Below are 21,887 nucleotides of genomic sequence, written 5' to 3'. Positions count from 1 at the left end.
GAAATATATTTTTATCATGACCTCGACTTTTTGTGTTCCTTGGGAAAAAAGGTTAGCAGATAAAATAAACAAGTTAAAACATTACTATTCTTGAGTAAATTATTCTAAGCATCTCTGTAATATGATCCAATTGTAAATATTGAATGTATCACTCGCCTTCAAGGATCAAACCATTAAGCCCTTTATAAAGTAGAAGTTCTCATGAATATTTTAGCTATCTCTGTATTTCGGATATACTTAACAAACTATATTTTTGAAAGGTTGAACTCATCGGGAGACGCCTGTGGTCAGAGGCGAATTTATGTATAAATTTTGGGTCACGTGAACACATGGTCATTCGACTAAACTCGATATTTTATGTGTATAATTCTGAAAATATATCTAATATTAACGGAAGGAACACATAGTTAAACCAAGCCAAGTGGAACACTGGTTAGAGGCTCTGTTTCTTTCCTCAAGGTCTCGGGATCAAACCCTAGCTCCTGCGTGTTTTTGATTTTTGCTTTTATTTCTAAAGCAACCTTTTAACTTTCCTTTTTATATTATTCTAAATCTTTTTTTTTTCTATAATGCTAATTACCCAAAAGTAAAAAAACGTGCTTCTTTTTTATATTACATCTGATGACTTTTTACCTCCTTTTTTTTTTTGTAACTATGCATCTCTGTGATGGCATTGTAATTATAAAACAACTTCATAAAAAAATGTGATAATTATTTTTTGGCGTTGGTGTCACTATAAAATTTTATATCTTATCTTAAAAACAATGGTGAACCCATCCTCTTGAAATTCTGGATTCCCCTCTGCCTGTGGTTGACAACATCTTTCACTTAGTGTCACGTCCAAAACAGACGTGAGTGGCACCCACACTAGTCCTGTAGTGGGCGAACCAATCCCTTAACCCATTATCAAACCAATTCCAATTACTTAAATCAATTATAAAACATTACTCACGAATAAATAATAAAATAATCTAACAATAATATAAATAAATAACAAGTGCGCAAATGCTATTACATCCCCAAAATCTGAAAGTCATCGTACAAGGACTCTAACCAACAATGTCTAAAGAGAAGAGATCACTGTCTAAAATAAACAAAATGTCTAGGATGAAAATAGACATATGAAATAAAGAAAGATCTACAGGCGGCATGGTACGGATAGGAGCTCACCCTCTGATCTTGGTAACGAATAACCTTAACTAGATGCGAGGTCTGGAAAACGTTTCTGGCTCAAAATCTGCACTTAAAAAAAGTGAAGAAAGTGTAGGTCAGTACAACAACACATACTGGTAGTTATCATAGGCCAATTAAGATTAGTATCATGTATACATACATAAAATAAATGGAATAGGCAGACAGAAACAACCAACATGAAAACACAACAAGTATCCTCGAACATTCCTCACTCAGAAACCAGTCACTAATCATCAACAAAGGACACCGCTAGACAGGCCAAATATAATGCAATCAATAATAAAATCTCCCATGTCTGTACACACATGCTAAATGGTAATGTTTTCCCCAAATAGCCATGACCTGCAGGGGACCTATGGTGCCCATGTACCACTCGTTCCGGAACAGACCTCGGACCACGAGCTCATAACTAGGCTACATTGTCACCCCCAGTCAAATTTACCTTGAGAGATGCATATGTACCATCCCAATCATCATCAATAAATGCCTCATAATCACTTCACAAGAATAGTTCAAGAATATGTATCAAGTCAACACCAATGAAGTATAATCAAATAACACAAGTCACAATAAGACTCACAAATAATCTGCTCAGTGATAATATCATATGTAGCTATCTCAATTCGTCTCTGAAGGGTATATATGAACACCTCCCTTTCAACTGTCTCAAGAATACGATTCAAGTTTATCAACCTCAACAATGGAGAATCACTTCACACAATTTAATCATACAACTAACAACAATCACCCAAACTCCATGTTCGAAGACCTAGACATGCTTTCTCCCATAAATTCTACGACATATACACCAAACTAACCAAATTCTAACTCAAGTGTAACCTATCTCAAAGCATATTTGAGCGATGGAATCACTTCGCAACAACCTTTCCCTTTCACAGTGCCTCAGAACGTTCAAAGTCTAGAAATCATAATGCTAAGTAAGTAAATGAGCATTAACTCAATAATAAAAATTTGGGGAAGACAACCCCTCCACTTCTATCCTTAATCAATGGTTCACTTTCCTTAGGAACATATTCATCCTAATCCTAGTCTCAACAATCATATTAACTCCATTTATGGGTTCTATAATCAATTCAACCTTACAAATCTGATTTTAGCCAAAGTTCTCATCCTAGGAAGTGATAATCCCTACTCTTAGATGATTAAACAACATTAAACAATAACCCATTAGAATTCTAGGGTTTTCTCGGTGTTTGTGTTCTACTCTTCGATTCCTGTTAAGGGTCTTTTGATTGAAACAAGAATCTAATATGAACATTCAGCGAAGAAAGTTAGTGATTAAGGCTTACCTTTGATGGAGAATAGTGCCCTAGCCTTAGAAATTCGCCTCTATGCTCTTGGGAAATGTTTTGGGGATTATGAGAAGTGTGGGCACAAAAAAACTACTTAGACTCGTCATTAGACTTAAGTGGTCTTCGTTGCAGCGACCCAAGTCTCGCTGCAACAGACTCGTTGCAGCGAACGGGGCCTTCGCTGCAACGAGCCCTAGGATCTTCCCACCCTTCGTTGCAGCGAACCAAGTCTTCACTTCAACGAAGAATCTTCGCTGCAACGAGGCATTGTGAACCAGTGAGTACGGAAATTCCCACATTTTTATACTTAGTCTCTCAAAATCATTCTAAGGCCCTATGAACACAAGAAAACAAACAAACCAAGTTAAAAACACATCACAGAATCACTTACAAGTCACAAAACACAATATAAAACACAACCAAATTATTTAGGTCCGCTCATTTCTAGCCTCGGGAAAGTACTAGCAAGGATAGAATAGTCAGAGCATGCATAACGACCAAGAGGGTCATTACACTTAGACACCTCAATTAAACCTTATACCTATTGAGCACTTATACTTGTATCGAATTTGTTTCAATTAGACATTTTTGTGACAATCAGCTAAAATTAAAAAGTGTGTAATACACTCGCGTGTGACGTGGCATGATGACTAATTAAAAGGGGACATGTGACATTTGGGTGCAAAATAATAATTTAAAAATAAATAAAAAGGAAAAATAAAAGAAAAAACTTTCATCAGTAAAAAAAAAACCCAATTTTCTAAACACACTCTCTCGTATCCTTCGCTGGTAACGTTGTTGACGTCAGAGCTGACCACCGGACGACCTACAATGACGATAAGATAACACTGCTTCCCCATCCCTTCTTCTTTCACTGTTTCTTTCCTTTTTGAATCTGATATCGGCGACGACCTCACTTATCTGTCATTGTCTACTATCGACCTCACCGAAAAGGGTCCAATTTGGCCAGATTTTTATGTTTTCGGTGTTTCGCCGTTGGACACCGCTGTAGATTATTGTTCTCCCCCTCTCCCTTTATTTATGTCAGTTCCCCAATATGGAACCTCACTGGAGATTATTACTGTTACACCTCTGAGATTTCGGATTGTAACATTGTGAGTGGACTAGCACGAGTTTTAGGTGAACATGAAGTCCTTATGGGGATAAATTGATAGTTTTAAGAGCGTACCACAAGATTTTGAAGTCATGTGAAACGGTGGAACTAAGTTCGTCAAAGAAAGTGAAATGCAAGTCATGCTTGGAAAGATTTTCGCAATAATTGAGCTAATATTTATTTAGTAATGTCTTGAGGAGGGGATATAGGGCCTCTTAGATGGTTAATGAAATGTTATATAAGTGTCAATAAGGTTCCATAAGGATTGGGAGTTGAACGAATCAACGCTGGAAAGTTTCGAAAAATGTTGGGTTGTACGACCACTTATACGGACCGTATAAGTTATACGGCCCGTATAATGGTCCGTATAACCATTCCAGAGAAGGGTAAACCCATGGTGGGATTACCATTTATACGGACCGTATAAGTTATACGGACCATATAAATGGTCGTATAATCGGGTCAGGCCAGCTTTTTCTTTTTTTATATATGGACGACCCTTGTTCTTATTTTTCATTTCCCACTTCTCCCAAACTCTTAAAAGCTCTAGAAACTTCTCTCAAGCATATTCCACTCAAACTCAAGAGAAATCAAAGATCAAATAACAAGAATCAAGATATTCAAGTGTTGGAAGACTCACTAGGGTTTGTAGGATTCAAGAATTCCTTGGATGTTCAAGCTAGGGTTTTATGCAAGTTGATAACTTGACCCTAAGCTCATTCCTATGAGATAAAAGGTTAGTTTTCATGTCTATTTCATGTTATTAAACATGCTTGGTTGTTGAATAACTTGGGTGAGGGAAGAAAGTAGAAGATAAAGTTCAAACGTAGATTCCATGATATTTTGAGTAGTAACTTAACTTGGGTTATCATTGTTAGAATGTTATGAGTATAATCTCGACATGAAGGGTAATAATGATGACAAGAAAGTGTTGTATACAATTGGGCAACGGGTTGGTGTGAAGTAGTTGATATAAGTTGAATGTGAGAATGAATTTTGAGACTTAATGGAATATGACTACTTGATTATGATATTGTGGATGTTATTATAGTGGTTTGGGAGTTGTTTTGCCATATGGTGGAAGTCGATGAAATAGGGGAAATGTTGCCCAACTTTCATTAGCTCATGAATTATTCTAGTTTGGATTTAAGAGTGTCTTTAAGACTTAACCATGGTATGAATCATTTTAAATGTAGATTTTCCCAAGCTTTGATGGTGAACGTTAAATAATTTAGAAGACAAAACGGTATGTAAGGCTAACCCTTCTTTCTTAAGGCATGATCCCATTGATGTATACCTTTATGTGAAATCCATAATATCTTCCATGATAATTTCATTCCTAGAATCACAAAAGCTCATGGTTCTTGATACTCTCATGATATCGTTGATCTCACCCTATGATATTTGATCCTCCGAGGGAAAATATATTGACGATGATGATGTTGACGCTACGTAGGTACCCCTGGGTGTATATGTGTGTGTATATATATATATGTATGTGTATATATATATATATGTATATGTATATATATGTATATGTATGTATATGTATATATATGTATATGTATATATATGTATGGACAGTATGTAACACCGAGCTTATGTGCCCGGGTATGATATCTATTGCGCGCGCATCACCGTATAATATATATATATATATATATATATGGGTATGTATAACACCAAGCCTTGGTATATATATAGGTATGTATAACATCGAGCCTTGTCATGGTCAGGTATGTGAGACACCGAACCTCTATTGTCGGGTATATATATAATATATATATATATATATATATATATATATATATATATATATATATATATATATATATATATATATATATAAGTATATAAGTGTATGTAATGGAAGGTTCCCATTAGAAAAAGGGTAAGTGAATATGATGAACGTATATATATAGGTATAAATGGCTCTATCATTCCATGACACTTCTATCTTGTGTTATTTTTCATGCTTCTATTATGCTATTGATTATGCCTTACATACTCAGTACATTATTCTTATTGATATCCTTTTTGTTTGTGGATGCTGCGTCATGCCCGTAGGTGGACAGAGAGATTGACTTGATCCTTAGGCTGCTTATTCAGAAATTGCTTAAAGGAGCTCCACTTGATTCAGAGCTGCAGCTGTTGGTACTATTCTTTTGTGTATATATGGGCATGGCGGGGCCCTGTCCCGTCTATATGATGATGTTATATACTCTTCCTAGAAGCTCGTAGACAGTTGTGTATAGTTAGATGTCTTTTAGCCTTGTCGGCCCATATTTCTTTTGCATATCATCTTGCTAGCCTCGCCGGCTTGTGTGTGTGTATATATATATATATATCTATGGGCATATTGCTGATGTTGATATAAAAGTGCCTTAGCCCTATGGAAATTGTATTATCCATGCATAGAGATTACGAGTAAGCCATGTGGCTCACCTAGATAGGATTGTGGAAGTACGATGAGCGGTGCCCGGTGGGTTAGCTCCGGGTGCCTGTCATGGCCCTCCGGTTGGGTCATGACAATTTCCTGGCGACTTGCCATTGAAGCCAGTAGTCTAAGTCCAAGCTTTCTTTAACTGACATCGCTGTTTTGCTTCAATTTCTTCTCTTTTTAATATTAAATTAGTTGATGTAAAAAAGAAGAATCCAAGAAAAAAAGAAAGCCGCCGTCATGAATTCAAGAAGAAAATAGAACCGGAGCTTCCCTTTTTTGAGCTCTACCGACATTAATGGTAGGGATAAAGAATGAGGAAGAAGATAGGAGAAAAAAAATAGTTTTCACCAAAAAAATGAGCTCCTCAAGCGCTCAGAATAGGTGTAGCACACACAATTTGCCAAGTCAGCTAAAAGTGTCTAAATGGTACAATCGGATCCTACTCTAGATGTCTAAATGGTACAAGGTTTAGTTGAGGTGTCTAAGCGAAAGATTTTGTCAACCACAGGTGTCTCCCGATGGGTTCAGCCTTTTTGAAATCATGCACAAAGGGAGTTTAAAATGCTTCATTTTGAGATACGTGGATCATAATTTTTTATTAAGTAAATTTGAAATATTTGAAGTGAAACAATCAAATTGAAAATTGAAATTGCAAAAAGTAATTTCATATATTAAGTACTTCAAAATTTTACAGAGAAAATAGATATGACTTTTCTGTAATACAAAATTATGTTATTCGCTTGTGATTGATATCTTATCAAGTAATTTGTGCCATATTCCACTTGAGAGTTTTTAAAAAGGCCAAATCCATCGATAGACACTGTGGTCGTCCGGTTCTTTCTCTTGAACACCTCAACTAAATCTTGTTTCGTTTAGACACCTGAGGTAGGGTTCGACTGTTCCATTTAGACATTTTTTGCTGAATCGCCCAAATTTGCAAAGTGTGTGCAATGCACTGGCTGCTGACGTGGCAAATGACGAAAAAAATGAGGACATGTGTCTTTTTTAATTAGAAAAACACTGTTTTAAAATATTTATTAACAAATTAAAAGTAATACTCTCAAAAAGAAAAAAAAACTTGATTTACACCCAATCAGAAAAGGACACATTATTAACAAAAAAGAAAAAGAAAGAAAGGACACATTGAAAATTCTAAAATGAGTAGTTGTTCTTGGTGTTCTTCACCATCTTCATGTTGTTCTTGTTACAATCACGATTTTAATCTAAATTTTCAAGAGAAACTCCTCCAAATTTGTTATAACTTCAGCTAAAGATTCCCCATGAAGACCCAAAGACAATCCAACATTAATTGTCAAAATTTTCATCAAATCAATTAACCCATTTTAAACCTTCAAGCTTTCTAAAGACTCCATTAATGGAAAGTTTCTTTTTTTTTTTTTTTTTAATCTTTTTGGGAATTTTATTTTTCTTTTGTTTATTAAATAGATTTATCCAAAGAAAAATCATCTTTCTTGTCCCACAAACGCTTAGGGAGAGAGAGGGTGGTGGTGGTCTTGATTTTTTCCGGTGAACAAGATAGCAATGGCGGAAGTTTTGTTAAATGGAGAAGAAAGAGAAAAAGAATAAAGAAGAAGGAAATAAAAAGAATTAAAAAAAACCTGTTGTTTGGGCTCTGCACGTGCCAGTTTGGTGTGGAAATCACGTAAGTTGTGAAGCAAAGAAAAGTGTCTAAATGACACAGCCGGCCCCTACCTCAGGTGTCACGACCCGACTAGGGGGCCATGACGGGTACCCGGAGCTAGCTATCGAGCACCACCCATTATCCCAATCATCAAACTCATCCTGAATGCATTTATTATTCTCAACGCAACTATTCATGAGAAACTATTATCACTTCCAAAACATATCTACAATAATGTGCATAAGCCCTTCGGTCCATTAAAATAATATACAAATATACAATGTGATCATCATGGGACATCAACTACCCACATGTACGTATCTACGAGCCTCTGCTAGAGTACTAGACATAAAGACGGGACAGGACCCCGTCGTGCCCAAATATGTACACAAAATAATATATAAAAAAAATGGCACCTCCGGAATAATGGAGTGCTCCTGTAAGTCCACTGATCAGCTACTATGAATCTGGGTCACCTCCCTGTCTACCTGTGGGCATGAACACAGCGTCCATAAAAGAAAGGACGTCAGTACGATAAATGTACTGAGTATGTAAGGCATGAATAATACTAACATAATAAGGAAATCATAAAACCTGAGATGAGGCTACAACTTGCTTAACCTTTAAAAGAAAACACATGTCATACATATCACATATACCATCATCGTTAACCCGCGTCCGGCTAACCATCACACGCCGCCCACTAGTGGTGTCATGTCCGTCCCTCTAGGCACGGTGTAATCATATATAGCCCGCCTTCATGGTGACATGTCCGACCATCTAGGCACGGTGTAATCGCATGCAGCCCGCCTTCGCGGTGACATGTCCGGCCATATAGGCACGGTGCAATATCATTATCATACACTCATCATAAAGCATGCATAAAAGCTCAAGGACAACTATAACTCTATCGGGGTGACATAAGGTAGAGAAACCCCGATTCCATTATGGCGTAATCATGATCATCACACCTCATCTTGAAGGAACTAGCATCATAAGGTGGGTCTAGCAATAATGAATAATATCAAAGCATCATACAAGGATCATTAGCTTCATGGAAATAGCATATCATAAGCTTTAGGATCTCTAAGCTGAGACTCATCAGCATCATTATCATACTCATGACATATCTCTTATCTTTGTCTCATAAGAAGCTCTTTATAAACATTGACTCATATTTTTCGGAAGGTAAGAGAGTCATGGGAAGATAAGGGAAGTCAAGTCATAGGAATCATGCCTTAGAAAACAAGGGACTAGCCTTACATACCTTTACGTTTCACTGACTTTGTCACTTGAACCCTTCCCTCCAATATTCACGTTTCTACATTTAAGAGAGTTTGTACTAAAATTAGATAATCGAAAACATACTTAATGAAAATTGGGTAACATCTCCTTTATTTCGATGACTTCCTCCACGTAATAAACAACTCCCAATATTAATAACAACACCCACAATATCTTAATCAATAACTTCATCAAGCTAGACATTATTAAATACTCAACATTCCCTATCAACTCCTTTATAACCCTAACTATGGCACCATACCGTACCCATCCTCATTCAAGGCCTTTACAACCATCTTTAATACTATTCATAGCAAGATTATACTCATTACATATCGAGAACTATGATTCAAGTCAAGTCATGATTCAAGAATATTATTATTTTCATATTTGCACTCCATTTTTTCCTCCTTTCCATAATCCAAGTCTTTCAACCACTTAATACTCTCAACAATATGGAATAAACATAAAACACACCTAATCACTTGGGAATAAGCCTTGAGCCACTTTACTCCATTAGAATGAAATCCCCTACTTGTATGCCAAAGAAATTCTTGCTCTTCACAAATCCTAATAGGCTTCCTAGTACATGAATCTCTTAATCTTTGCTTTTGATCTTGGTTTCTTGGTATAGATTTGTTGTAAAAATAGAGGAAGGGTTTTGGTAAGTTCTAGAGGGATGGAGGATCTGTTTTTTTTGGGAGAATAATGAAATAAAAATGTGGGAACTTATATTTATAGTCAGGGCTGGAAAGTTCTAGATCCGCGGGTCGACGAGCAGGGTCGACGGTCGTCGACGTGTCGATGGTCCGTCGATATGTCCCATCAAACTACCGCCTGAGATGTCTGAGTGCAGAACCTTGTCGACGGTGCCAGGCGATGGCTCGTCAACGTGTTGACGGTCGCCCTCTGGGTCGTCGATACTGACTGGTTTCAGCAGTTTTCTGAAATTGCTCCGTTTTGCCCTGATTCGATTCGTTTCACTTCTAATTCCCTCGTAATGTCAAGAATGCATACTTATACTCCTGTACACATACAAAGTAAAATATCTCGTGACCAAAGTTCTGGTGCGAATTATCGTACCGAAGGTACACACCACTAATAAGCCAAAATCTCCTTGCAATAAAATGGGAAGTGTAACATCAGGTGTCTAAACAAAACAAGGTTTAGTTGAGGTGTTCAAGTGAAAGAACTGGACGACCACAGGTGTCTATTGAGGGGTTGCCCTTTTAAAAAAGTATATTCAGCAAAATTATTCTATTCTTAATCAAACTTTGAATAATGTTTTGTAAATGATTGATACAAAACGCTTATTCTCCTTTTTAACAATGTCGTAAAATTTAAAATAAATGAATTTCTTCTTTTAATTGTATTATTCCTTTTTACTGTTTCAAATTCATTTTTCTAGTTATGAATATATCCCCCATTTTCAAAACCAAAAAATTAATACCACTATTGTGGATTTCAAATTTATCAAAGGTTTGAACAGATTTCAACAATTTTTGATAGTCGCACATTGGTTTCCAAGAGGGAAACCCTAGAATTTGGGGTTCTGTATATAGAACCCCATCTTTTCACATTGAAACAAATCCTTATTGAAGCATTTTATTGACTTTCGATCAATTAGGAATTCGACTATGTTGCTGGAACCTTTAGATAATTGAAAATTCGGTTTTAGTTCCAAAATTTCTCTTTTGTGTGTGGTTTAGAAAATTTGTGGTTGTTGAAGCATTGAGGAAGGATCCCCAACTTCATAATCTCGAGAAGCTGCACTAAGAAAGATAATTATTCTTCCTTTAGTCATTTTATTTATTTTATGCTTGTTTGCTCAACTATTAGCTTAGCTGTCAGTTTCATTCATGTGTTTTGTTTTAATTATCAACATTTATTTATCTTGCTTAGCTTATGATTTTTTAATGTTTGGTATTAGCTGTTAGGTTAAGCTATTGGCTCAATGATGTAGTCAATCTCTTATTAGCTGCTGACTAGTTTGTCAAATGATTATTTTGAGTGTAATTAGTTCCAATTATTTGTTAGTAATCGAATTCTGGCCTTAACTCAATCAACTTAATGAATTGAATATGGTTGTGTAATGCTTAATCTTTGAAGATTAGTTGTAATTAGTCATGATTGATTGTTTAAAGATGGATAAATCATTGGTTAAGTAAAAATGGATAAATCATTGGTTAAGTAAACACTTTAGGTTTGTTTATGATTAGTTAGTCTTAAACATCCTCATAACTGGCTTAGTGTACTCTTGTGAGTTTCCGGTGATAGTCTTGTGTAACACCCCGTACAGTTAAGCCAAAGGATCCAAGTGTATGGAAATGTTAAGCCTAGTTAAAGTTGATGAGATTCATAAATGAATAAGACGTCGGACAAGGTAGACGACCTACTAGCTTCACCTATATGTTTCACCTAATTTCTTAGACGACCTACGTGCTTGAGCTACTATTTATTTAGCCGTCCTACTTACTCGAGCTACTTTCTTACACGTCCTACTTGCTTAAACTACTTCTTTACACGTTCTACCTGCTTGACCTACTTATTTCTCGTCCTACCTGTTTCACGTCCTACTTATTAAATGAGGACGATACACGTGTCTAGAGGAAATCAACAAACTTCTAGCTTAAGTAATTAATAAGTTGGTGCATCACCTCCTTAATAAAGGAGAGGACCAGATTTTTTTTTTAATGAACAAGTAGGTGCATCACCTACTTAATTAAAGGAAAGGTCCAGATTTATTTCATATAAACAAAGGTAAAAGGGGGCCTTATATGGCCAAGATCTGATTCATTTTCTCATTTTCCACATAGAAAACATTTCACAATTCTCTCCTCTCTTTCTCTACGATCTAAACCAAACAACCCAAACATTCTCTTTCTTTCTCTTCTTCATGTTTAGCTCCAAGCTCTAATGTCAGCCATGGATGTTTTCCCTTCCTCCTCCATTAGCTCAAGCTAATTTTCTCTCTCTTTCTCTCATACAAACAAGGCAGCCATCCTGTATCCCTCTAGGGTTTTAAGTGTTTATCTTCATTTACTGAAACAACCAAGAAAAAGCCCTCTCCTCCTCTCCATAGCCCAAGATTTTAAAGTGATTCTTCCTCCGGAGAGTTCGTAGTATGAGTATAACTTGTTCCTCCCACTTCGTTGACGGATTGGAGGTTTCTTCTAGTTGAAGTATGATGTAGTTAAGGCTAGTTTTGAGACTTTAAAGGTAAATCCCTTCTTCTTCTTCTTCTTCTTCTTCTTCTTCATATGTATAAGTTAGTTTAAGCTTTAGATGTGCTTTAGTAATTACAGGTTCATGGGTTGATGGATGAATGTTATAGATGACCTATTGGTCTTGTTATGTAGTATGTTAGGGGGTTGATCTTGTTATGATTTAGATCATGGAAGTATGAGCATGATGGATATGAATTAGTTTGATGATTTAAATGTGCTTAGTTGCCTCTAGTTGGTAAGCTGAAGATGGACTGATGTAATTAAGTTACTAGTTGTGTTGTATAGCATGTTGGGACTGTTCTTGTTGTATGCAGGTGCTGGAAGTGTTGTTGAACTTGAATTCACATGTTATTAGGAGGGTTGAAAGGATTAGAAAGGATATAGGCTTGGATAATCGTCGTAGAAACATTTGTAGAGTAAGCATGTCGCTCCTTGATTTCTTAGTAATATGGTTGATATAGTTGTAGCATGTTGTTTAGGGGCTGGTTTGTATGTTGAGGTGCTGGACGTGTATATTGATGGTGTTTGTGTGTTGTTGATATTGTGAACTTGAGAAAATAAAAGGGGCAGGGGAGATGCTGTCCGATTAAATTATAGAACGAGCTTGTCGCTCGATGAGTTATTGATGTGCTACTCGTAGCTTGACGTTAGCACTATTATTGTTTCTTGTAGATTAAGGTATTGAGGAGGCTGTTCTGATAGTATAATAAGGAGCTCGACGTAAAGGTACATAAGCCTATTGCTTGACTCGCCACTACGGCACGATGTGTGTTATTGTTGCTTATACGAACCTGGAGGTTTAGAGTTATAAGTGTATTGATTCCATGTTATAAGTCTTATGAGTTTCAATCAATTGCCACTCAAGCGTATTGCTTTTAAAAGTTGAGTTCTAAATAATCATGATGGAAATAGAGTTTTCCCATTAGGTGGGATGATATTGGTTCCCTCCTCAAGCTGAGTTCTAAGGCATCATCTAAAAAGGGGAATAGAACACGTTTAGGATCAGGGGTGTTAAAAGTTCCTAGAGTATCATTAAAAGGGGATATAGAACGTACATAAAATGAATGAATATTGATAGTTCTACTTGGTCATTGTTGGAGTGTAGAGAGTTAAATAAGATCAGTCATGTGGTAACTTCTAAGGATCGTAAACAAATGACGAAATGCTACTTAAGATGAATTGTATGATTAAATTTCATAAGATTGTTGGTTGATTATAGATTATAAGGTTAAGTCAATCATGTAATTAGCTTCAAGAGTTCGTTGATAGATTCCAGATCCTATGGAGGATTAGTTGGTGAATGAGTTCCTAAGAAATATCACATGTCCATAACTTAGTTGTTACTCAAGCACACTACTCTTGGAGTCGAGTTCTGAGTTACCATGATGGGGGTAGAGTTTCCTCTTAGGTAGAATAATGTTGATGGTTTCTAAAGTATGGTTAAGGGTGTTGTAGGACATGAGCTAAGATAAATGTTATCGATAATCCTACATGGTCGGAATTGGGTATAGAGGATCATTTAAGGTGAACTATGTCGAAAGCTCCTAAAGAGTGCTAATGGGAAATAAAATGATATGTAGGACGAGTCTTATGGCTAGTTTCTGGTGGTAGTTGATGGGTTGTATGTTATACCCCGTACTTTGTACGTTGGAATATTCTAAGCCGGTTGCGACAAGTTAAGGACAAGGTTGTAATTTTTTTCCGATTTTGTTAAAAGTGCATAAGTTGCATATTCATCTTTTTATTGGTATGGAATGTTAAGGGTAAAATTGGAATAAGAAAAATTTGGGGTCAAAAGTGAATTATGGAAAGTTAGATATTTCATGAAAAATTTGGGGCCAAAAGTGAAGTTTTGGAAATTAAGAATTCATGAAAAAATGGCCATGTGGCCTTGCACATGACTTGTGGGCCATAGGCCACATGTGCTAGTTATATATGCATGAATAAGATGACTAACTTAGTCATCTTTATCATTGTTCCACCTAGAAAGTTCAAGAAAAAATGGAGAAAAAAGGGAAAGGCCATTCGGCCATAGATGAAAAAAATTGGAGATCAAAATACTTCTTCAAAAATTATTTTCTTCAAGCCTTTCAACTCCTTAGAAGGTGCATAACAACGTGGAGTAGTCGTTGGAGCAAACAAAACGCTTGTTCTTGCAAAGTGATATCCTAGCCGAGTGGAAGAAGTGGGTGAAGAAGGTATGGTTCAATCTTCTCTTTTATGTGTTATGAATGGTTTGTGGATGTTGTAGTATGTAGAAATGAATGAAATTCATGAAAATATGGGTGTTAAAGTTGAGCCGTGAATATTGAAGTCTGGCCGCGGTATGTGTATATGTGATATTACCGTTGGGTTCCTGGCCGCGGTATGTGTATATGTGATATTACCGCTGGGTTCCTGGCCGCGGTATGTGTATATGTGATATTACCGCTGGGTTCCTGGCCGCGGTATGTGTATGTGTGATATTGACCGCTGGATACTTGACCGCGGTATGTGTGATATTGACCGCTGGATACTTGACCGCGGTATGTGTGATATTGACCGCTGGATACTTGACCGCGGTATGTGTGTATATGTGGTATGTGATATGTGATAATATGATGATATGATCTTATTTGCCGAGTCCCTCACTAGAGGGCCGGGACACGATATGTGTATATGTGATTTTGACAGTCTGGATTATGAGCAGTCGGTTAATGTCAGCTTATATGATTTGTTCTATTTATTATGAGCAGTCGGTTAATGTCAGCTTATATGATTTGTTCTATTTTCCATATATATGAGACAGAAACGTTTTTCAAAAGAAAGCGAAGCATTTTGGCATTCTGATTATCCTATTTGTCTTCTGAACCCCTTATGTATGATTTGGATGTCAGATGTAAGTACTTTGGTATTCGGGTTGTTATGCTCGCGTTCGGTACACTTTACTTCGTTTTCTGTATTTCATGCTTTGCATACTCGTACATATTCCGTCGACCCCTTTCTTCGGGGTTGCGTTTCATGCCGCGCAGGTACCCACAGATGAGTGGATGATGTTAGCAGAAGATGTTCCAGCTGGATTGGCGAGCTCCATTTCCTCCGGAGTGCTGCCGGGTCCGAGTGTTTTTGTATGGTATCTGAAGTTATGGTAGAGACTTTGCAGACAGTGTCGTGTGTATGATATGTCAGTTTTGTGAGCGGCTATGTAAGCCGATGTATTATTATGCATTATGTTACGAACTTCATATGTTTGTAGATTTCATACGATGCTAGTTTTATTTGATTTGGCAAAGATGAAAGGCATGTTCGTTTTCTGGAGAAAAAATTTTCATTATGTACTTGTGTCATGTTTTGCGGGTGATGATTATGAGTTTTACGAAAGTCCGCGGGTTCGCTCGGCCCTAGGTAAGGGTCGGGTGCCCATCACACCCTATCGGATTAAGGGTGTGACAAATTGGTATCGAGCGATTCGTCCTAGGGGTTGTCGCAAAGTCGTGTCCGGTAGAGTCTTGTTTATGGTGTGTGCGCGCCACACCGATAAACAAGGAGGCTACGGGCATCTAGGGTGGTTACTCTTCTTTCACATCTGAGATCGTGCCAAAGAGCCAAGTCATAGGAGATGGGACTCCTTACCTTGATTTGTGATTGCAGCTGAAGAATGACGCTGATAGGAGAAAGTGATGGATGATGTTGGAAGTCACAAAGTACGCAGGTAAGCAAAGGTATGAAAGATATATGTTGGGAAAGATATTGAAATTGCGATTGAAATACAAGTTGAAGATTAAAGGGGGAAAGTAAACAAGAAAGTGTAACAGGTGCCGTTTGAGTTGGGCATACGAGGCATGTTTTTTTTTTTTTTTTGTACTGTTTATGATATTGAGAGCCCTGTGTGGCTGTGATATGATATGATATATGCACATATGTTGGCCCTGTGAGGCATTGTTGGTATTTTTTGCGTGCAGGTTTTGAGATAGTAAGAAATATAGAGGAAACTCTGCCGAAATTTTTCCAGAAATGAAAAGAGAATGAGATATGTGTTTGTAATACGACTTGAAAGGTCGTGCCGATAGTAAGAGTGAGATTAAGACAAGAGTAAGAAGGAAAGAAATTGTGATGGATATGAATGTATTGATAAGACAGCTTGTGAGATATTAAGAATAAAGTTGATTCGAAAGGGAAAAAAGTTAAGGAGTGTTACGCTATGAGATCGAATACGAGTGGGACAATATGAATATGATGAAGGTGTTGTGAAAATAATAGAGAGAAAGTGGCCAAGGTTATGATGCGATCTATGTATCTAAAATACAAAGGCAAGTGTGAAACGAAAAAACAAGCTATGGAATGAATACGAAAGGGTTTGAGTTAAAGATAAAGAAACGACACGAGATAATGCGCCTAGAATGTCACCAGTTGAGTAAAGGGAATTACAAGAAGGAAAAGTTTAAATCGAGATTCTTAAGACCCTATACGATTAGTTGAACATTCGAGGACGAATGTTCTAAAGGGGAAAGGATGTTATACCCCGTACTTTGTACGTTGGAATATTCTAAGCCGGTTGCGACAAGTTAAGGACAAGGTTGTAATTTTTTTCGATTTTGTTAAAAGTGCATAAGTTGCATATTCATCTTTTTATTGGTATGGAATGTTAAGGGTAAAATTGGAATAAGGAAAATTTGGGGTCAAAAGTGAATTATGAAAAGTTAGATATTTCATGAAAAATTTGGGGCCAAAAGTGAAGTTTTGGAAATTAAGAATTCATGAAAAAATGGCCATGTGGCCTTGCACATGACTTGTGGGCCATAGGCCACATGTGCTAGTTATATATGCATGAATAAGATGACTAACTTAGTCATCTTTATCATTGTTCCACCTAGAAAGTTCAAGAAAAAATGGAGAAAAAAAGGGAAAGGCCATTCGGCCATAGTTGAAAAAAATTGGAGATCAAAATACTTCTTCAAAAATTATTTTCTTCAAGCCTTTCAACTCCTTAGAAGGTGCATAACAACGTGGAGTAGTCGTTGGAGCAAACAAAACGCTTGTTCTTGCAAAGTGATATCCTAGTCAAGTGGAAGAAGTGGGGGAAGAAGGTATGGTTCAATCTTCTCTTTTATGTGTTATGAATGGTTTGTGAATGTTGTAGTATGTAGAAATGAATGAAATTCATGAAAATATGGGTGTTAAAGTTGAGCCGTGAATATTGAAGTCTGGCCGCGGTATGTGTATATGTGATATTACCGTTGGGTTCCTGGCCGCGGTATGTGTATATGTGATATTACCGCTGGGTTCCTGGCCGCGGTATGTGTATATGTGATATTACCGCTGGGTTCCTGGCCGCGGTATGTGTATGTGTGATATTGACCGCTGGATACTTGACCGCGGTATGTGTGTATATGTGGTATGTGATATGTGATAATAGGATGATATGATCTTATTTGCCGAGTCCCTCACTAGAGGGCCGAGACACGATATGTGTATATGTGATTTTGACAGTCTGGATTATGAGCAGTCGGTTAATGTCGTACTTATATGATTTGTTCTATTTTCCATATATATGAGACAGAAACGTTTTTCAAAAGAAAGTGAAGCATTTTGGCATTCTGATTATCCTATTTGTCTTCTGAACCCCTTATGTATGATTTGGATGTCAGATGTAAGTACTTTGGTATTCGGGTTGTTATGCTCGCGTTCGGTACACTTTACTTCATTTTCTGTATTTCATGCTTTGCATACTCAGTACATATTCCGTACTGACCCCCTTTCTTCGGGGGCTGCGTTTCATGCCGCGCAGGTACCACAAATGAGTGGATGATGTTAGCGAGAAGATGTTCCGTACCTGGATTGGCGAGCTCCGTTTCTCCGGAATCGCCGCCGGTCCGAGTGTTTTTGTATGGTATCCGGTTATGGTAGAGACTTTGCGAGACAGTGTCGTGTGTATGATATGTCGGTTTTGTGGCTATGTGTGCGATGTATTATTATGCATTATGTTACGAACTTCATATGTTTGTAGATTTCATACGATGCTAGTTTTATTTGATTTGGCAAAGATGGAAGGCATGTTCGTTTTCTGGAGAAAATTTTTTCATTATGTACTTGTGTCATGTTTTGCGGGCCCAGTATGATTATGAGTTTTACGAAAGTCTGCGGGTTCGCTCGGCCCTAGGTAAGGGTCGGGTGCCCATCACACCCTATCGGATTAAGGGTGTGACATTGTAGATCTAAATGTAAGATGAATCAAATGACTGGTTTCGGGCTATCGTTGATGAGTCATAAGGCCTATTGAAGTTAAGTTGTACGTATAAGGTTCAAGAGGTATCACTAAAGAGTTCTAGAGTTTCTAGAAATACATTAACTCCATGTATAACCTTCGTAAGCTAAATGAGGACATACGTTATGGGTTCGTGATTTGATTTTTCATTTGAGCGTATTACTCCTAAGGTCAAGTCACTAAGTTCTCATTGTAGGATTAGAGTCTCTCCCTCAAATGGGGTGATATCGACAAGTTGCAAGTAGGCTAAAAGGATTATAGGTCACCGTCTAAAATAGACATAATGTCGATAGTTTCTAGATGATCGATAAGGGGTTATAGAGCGTAACGTAAGAGGAATTTATGTCGGAAGTATTCAGATTACCATTGTTGGGGGTATTGAGCTTCTTTTAAGATAAACCGCATTGACATAGATGATCATAGTCTTTCCAAAATAGGATAGTCCACAAGATTAGAGAACAATTTTTGAAAATATTATAACAAGATCGTAGAATGGTAGGCATGTCCCTATCGCATCCAGTGACATGAAGTCTTATCATTCTTCCTTCTTCATATATTGTTCCTTGTGTTGTCGATGACATCAGAATCCCCTTCTTGATAAGAAGCTTGTACTTTATGCGTTAAGGAAAGTGTGTTCACAAGTTCACGGTTTTAACAGATCATAAGTACAGTAAGTATGTTAAGGCTATCCTTCTTCTTTTGGCATGATCCGAATGAAACGAAATGTAAATGAAATGTCCTTCCATAAAACTCAACTCTTGAATGTTAAAAGTGTCCATGTTATTCATTCCATTGAAATGTTATTCAAAGCATGTTTAGCTATGATTCCTAAGTCCCCTTTGAGGCATATGATGATGATGATAATGCTCTTAGCGTTATCTGAAGTTTATCGACTATAAGTCACTCCGAAAGATTTCCAAATGTTCAAAGGCTCTTTATGCATTATATGTATATATATATGGGTTATGGGAAAGGAAATGGCGTTATATGTGCACCACCACCGATCGTTGGTTATATGATGATGATGATGCCTACAAAGGTCAAGTTATCATGTGATGTTATGCCCACAGAGCCAACGCATTGTACGTACACACACACACACACACACACACACACACACACACACACACACACACACACGTATATATATATATATATATATATATATATATATATATATATATATATATATATGTATTATTCCCAAGGCGTTATATACACATATAAAGTATAAGTATGCATATCATGCACCCTCAGTCGCATTCAAAGTTTCAGGTCATTTCTTATCCTCTTTACACTGATATCTTTACATATGTTTCATGTCTGCCTTACGTACTTGGTACAATCTTTCTGTACTGACATCCCTTGGCCGGTGGGGCTACACTTGTTATTCCTACATTGCAGGTTCAGATATCTAGGTTGGTAGACTATCTTGATAGGCAGTGCAGATGTTCGGCAAAAAGGGTATAGCTCCAATTCTACCTGGGGCTGAGTCAAGTCTAGAGTTTTCATTGATGTTAAAGATTATGAGTAGCTCGGGGCCCTGTCTTGACACTTGGATTAGATGTTTGGTCATAGGTATTCGTAGAGGCTTCCTAGACACTATTGGTGGGTTTGTTGAATTCAGTTGTATGCATCAGGCCAACGGCCACATATATGTACAAAACTCATTACGTCTCTCTTTTGTATATCCAAATATGACATATAGTCTATTACAAGTTCATTAGTAGTTGCATATAAAGCATGATCCGTCCTATTCAGATTTAGGATGTCAAATCTTAAGTGGGGTTTAGTATAATTTTAATTTGTGATCTTTAGGGTTGATGGACGTAAGTTAGTAATATTTGTGAGATTAGTTGATTCGTCAACACTTATTAGTTTAAAAACTAGAAACTGAAATGTATAAAACTTGTTTGATCTACCTCCCAAATCTATTTAGCTAACTTTTTAGAATACTTTTGTGATGTGGTTGAGATTGATTCCCAGTCTTTGCATAAGCTCATAATTATTTCTTTTGAATCCACATGTTGTCCTTAAATGTTAATAAGGAGATAAAAATTGATTAAGTACATTATTTACTCTCATGGTTGCCCTTCTTGGGTTAGAATTCCACATTCGAGTGAGAATTGGAGGGAAACTCTTGTGAGTGGAAGAAGGAAATGGGATCAACACCTCAATGTTTCATCCTCTTTCCATCTCTTCTGAACCTCACTATTGATTCAATACCCCTTTTCCCATGTCCCCTTCTTTGATTGATGATTCCTGAGCAAAGATAAGTAGGCGTTTGGACATGCGATAAGTAATCATGATTTCATATCGTGATTCCAAATCAATGTTTGTTTATGCAATTTGCACAAAATTTCAAATCTTCATATCATGATTTCAAATCCCAAATCATCCAAAAAAAACATGATTTGGGATTCCAAATCATGATTTGTTTACATTTTGTAAAAAAATAAAAAAAAAGTTGGTAGATATATTCACCAATCATGTTTACCAACTATTTATATCAAATATTAAAAGATCTGCAAGTTGATAATATATTTATTACAAATTTACTCTTACCAACCATGTGGGAGGAGTAAATTAAAGAGTAGTTACACTAAAACTCATGTTCAATTTTCTTTTTTATTGAATTAAAGTTTGATCAATGGATATTGTATTTTTTATAGAGGCCTTCTAGTAGCGTATTAATCTTATTATGAACTATGATTTTCTCATTTGGTAAGATTGTATAAGAATTGGGAAAGTTTTGATGGTTTTGACAACTTGTGATTTTTTTTAATCTCCATGAGAAAACATACAACTAAAGAAATCCAAATTACATGTCCAAACAAAACTTCAACTTCAAATCATCATGATTTCAAATCACTGATTTCATATCATGATTTCAGATCATGTCCAAACGGCTCCTAAGAGTGGATATAAGTATATATGAATTCTGGATTTGGAGCATGGTCCTATTTCCCTTCTTTTCCTTAGTTGCTGTTCTTTGTAAACATGTGTACTCTGAGTATGAATCACTAAAGCTCAAAGCATGTTCTTCTCCCCTGCCTTCTGTTTGTCAATACCGTGTAAAGCCATTCCTACAAACTGCTCAGTATAAGTCTAGATCTTCGAAACTGAACCCATTGGACCTTTATGTGTTGTAGCTATGTTTGAATGACCTCCTTATCCATGAAAGCATGATCCTATCATGCCCAAACTTGGGGAACGTGCGGACACCTACCATTTCCCACCTTGGTAGGCGAACCAGTCCCTTATTCACAACCAAACAATAAATAAGATAAAACCAATCACCCAGAATTACATAATAATAAGTTAGAATACAAATAGATAAATATAATAAGTGCAGAAGATACATCGAATCCCAAAATTTGGTCTGAATAGTACAAGAGCCACTACATAATGTCTAGGAATTACAAG

The sequence above is a fragment of the Lycium ferocissimum genome, chromosome 4 (assembly GCF_029784015.1).
Source record: "Lycium ferocissimum isolate CSIRO_LF1 chromosome 4, AGI_CSIRO_Lferr_CH_V1, whole genome shotgun sequence".
In the NCBI taxonomy this organism is placed as follows: Eukaryota; Viridiplantae; Streptophyta; class Magnoliopsida; order Solanales; family Solanaceae; genus Lycium; species Lycium ferocissimum.
This window is presented reverse-complemented; position numbering follows the sequence as displayed.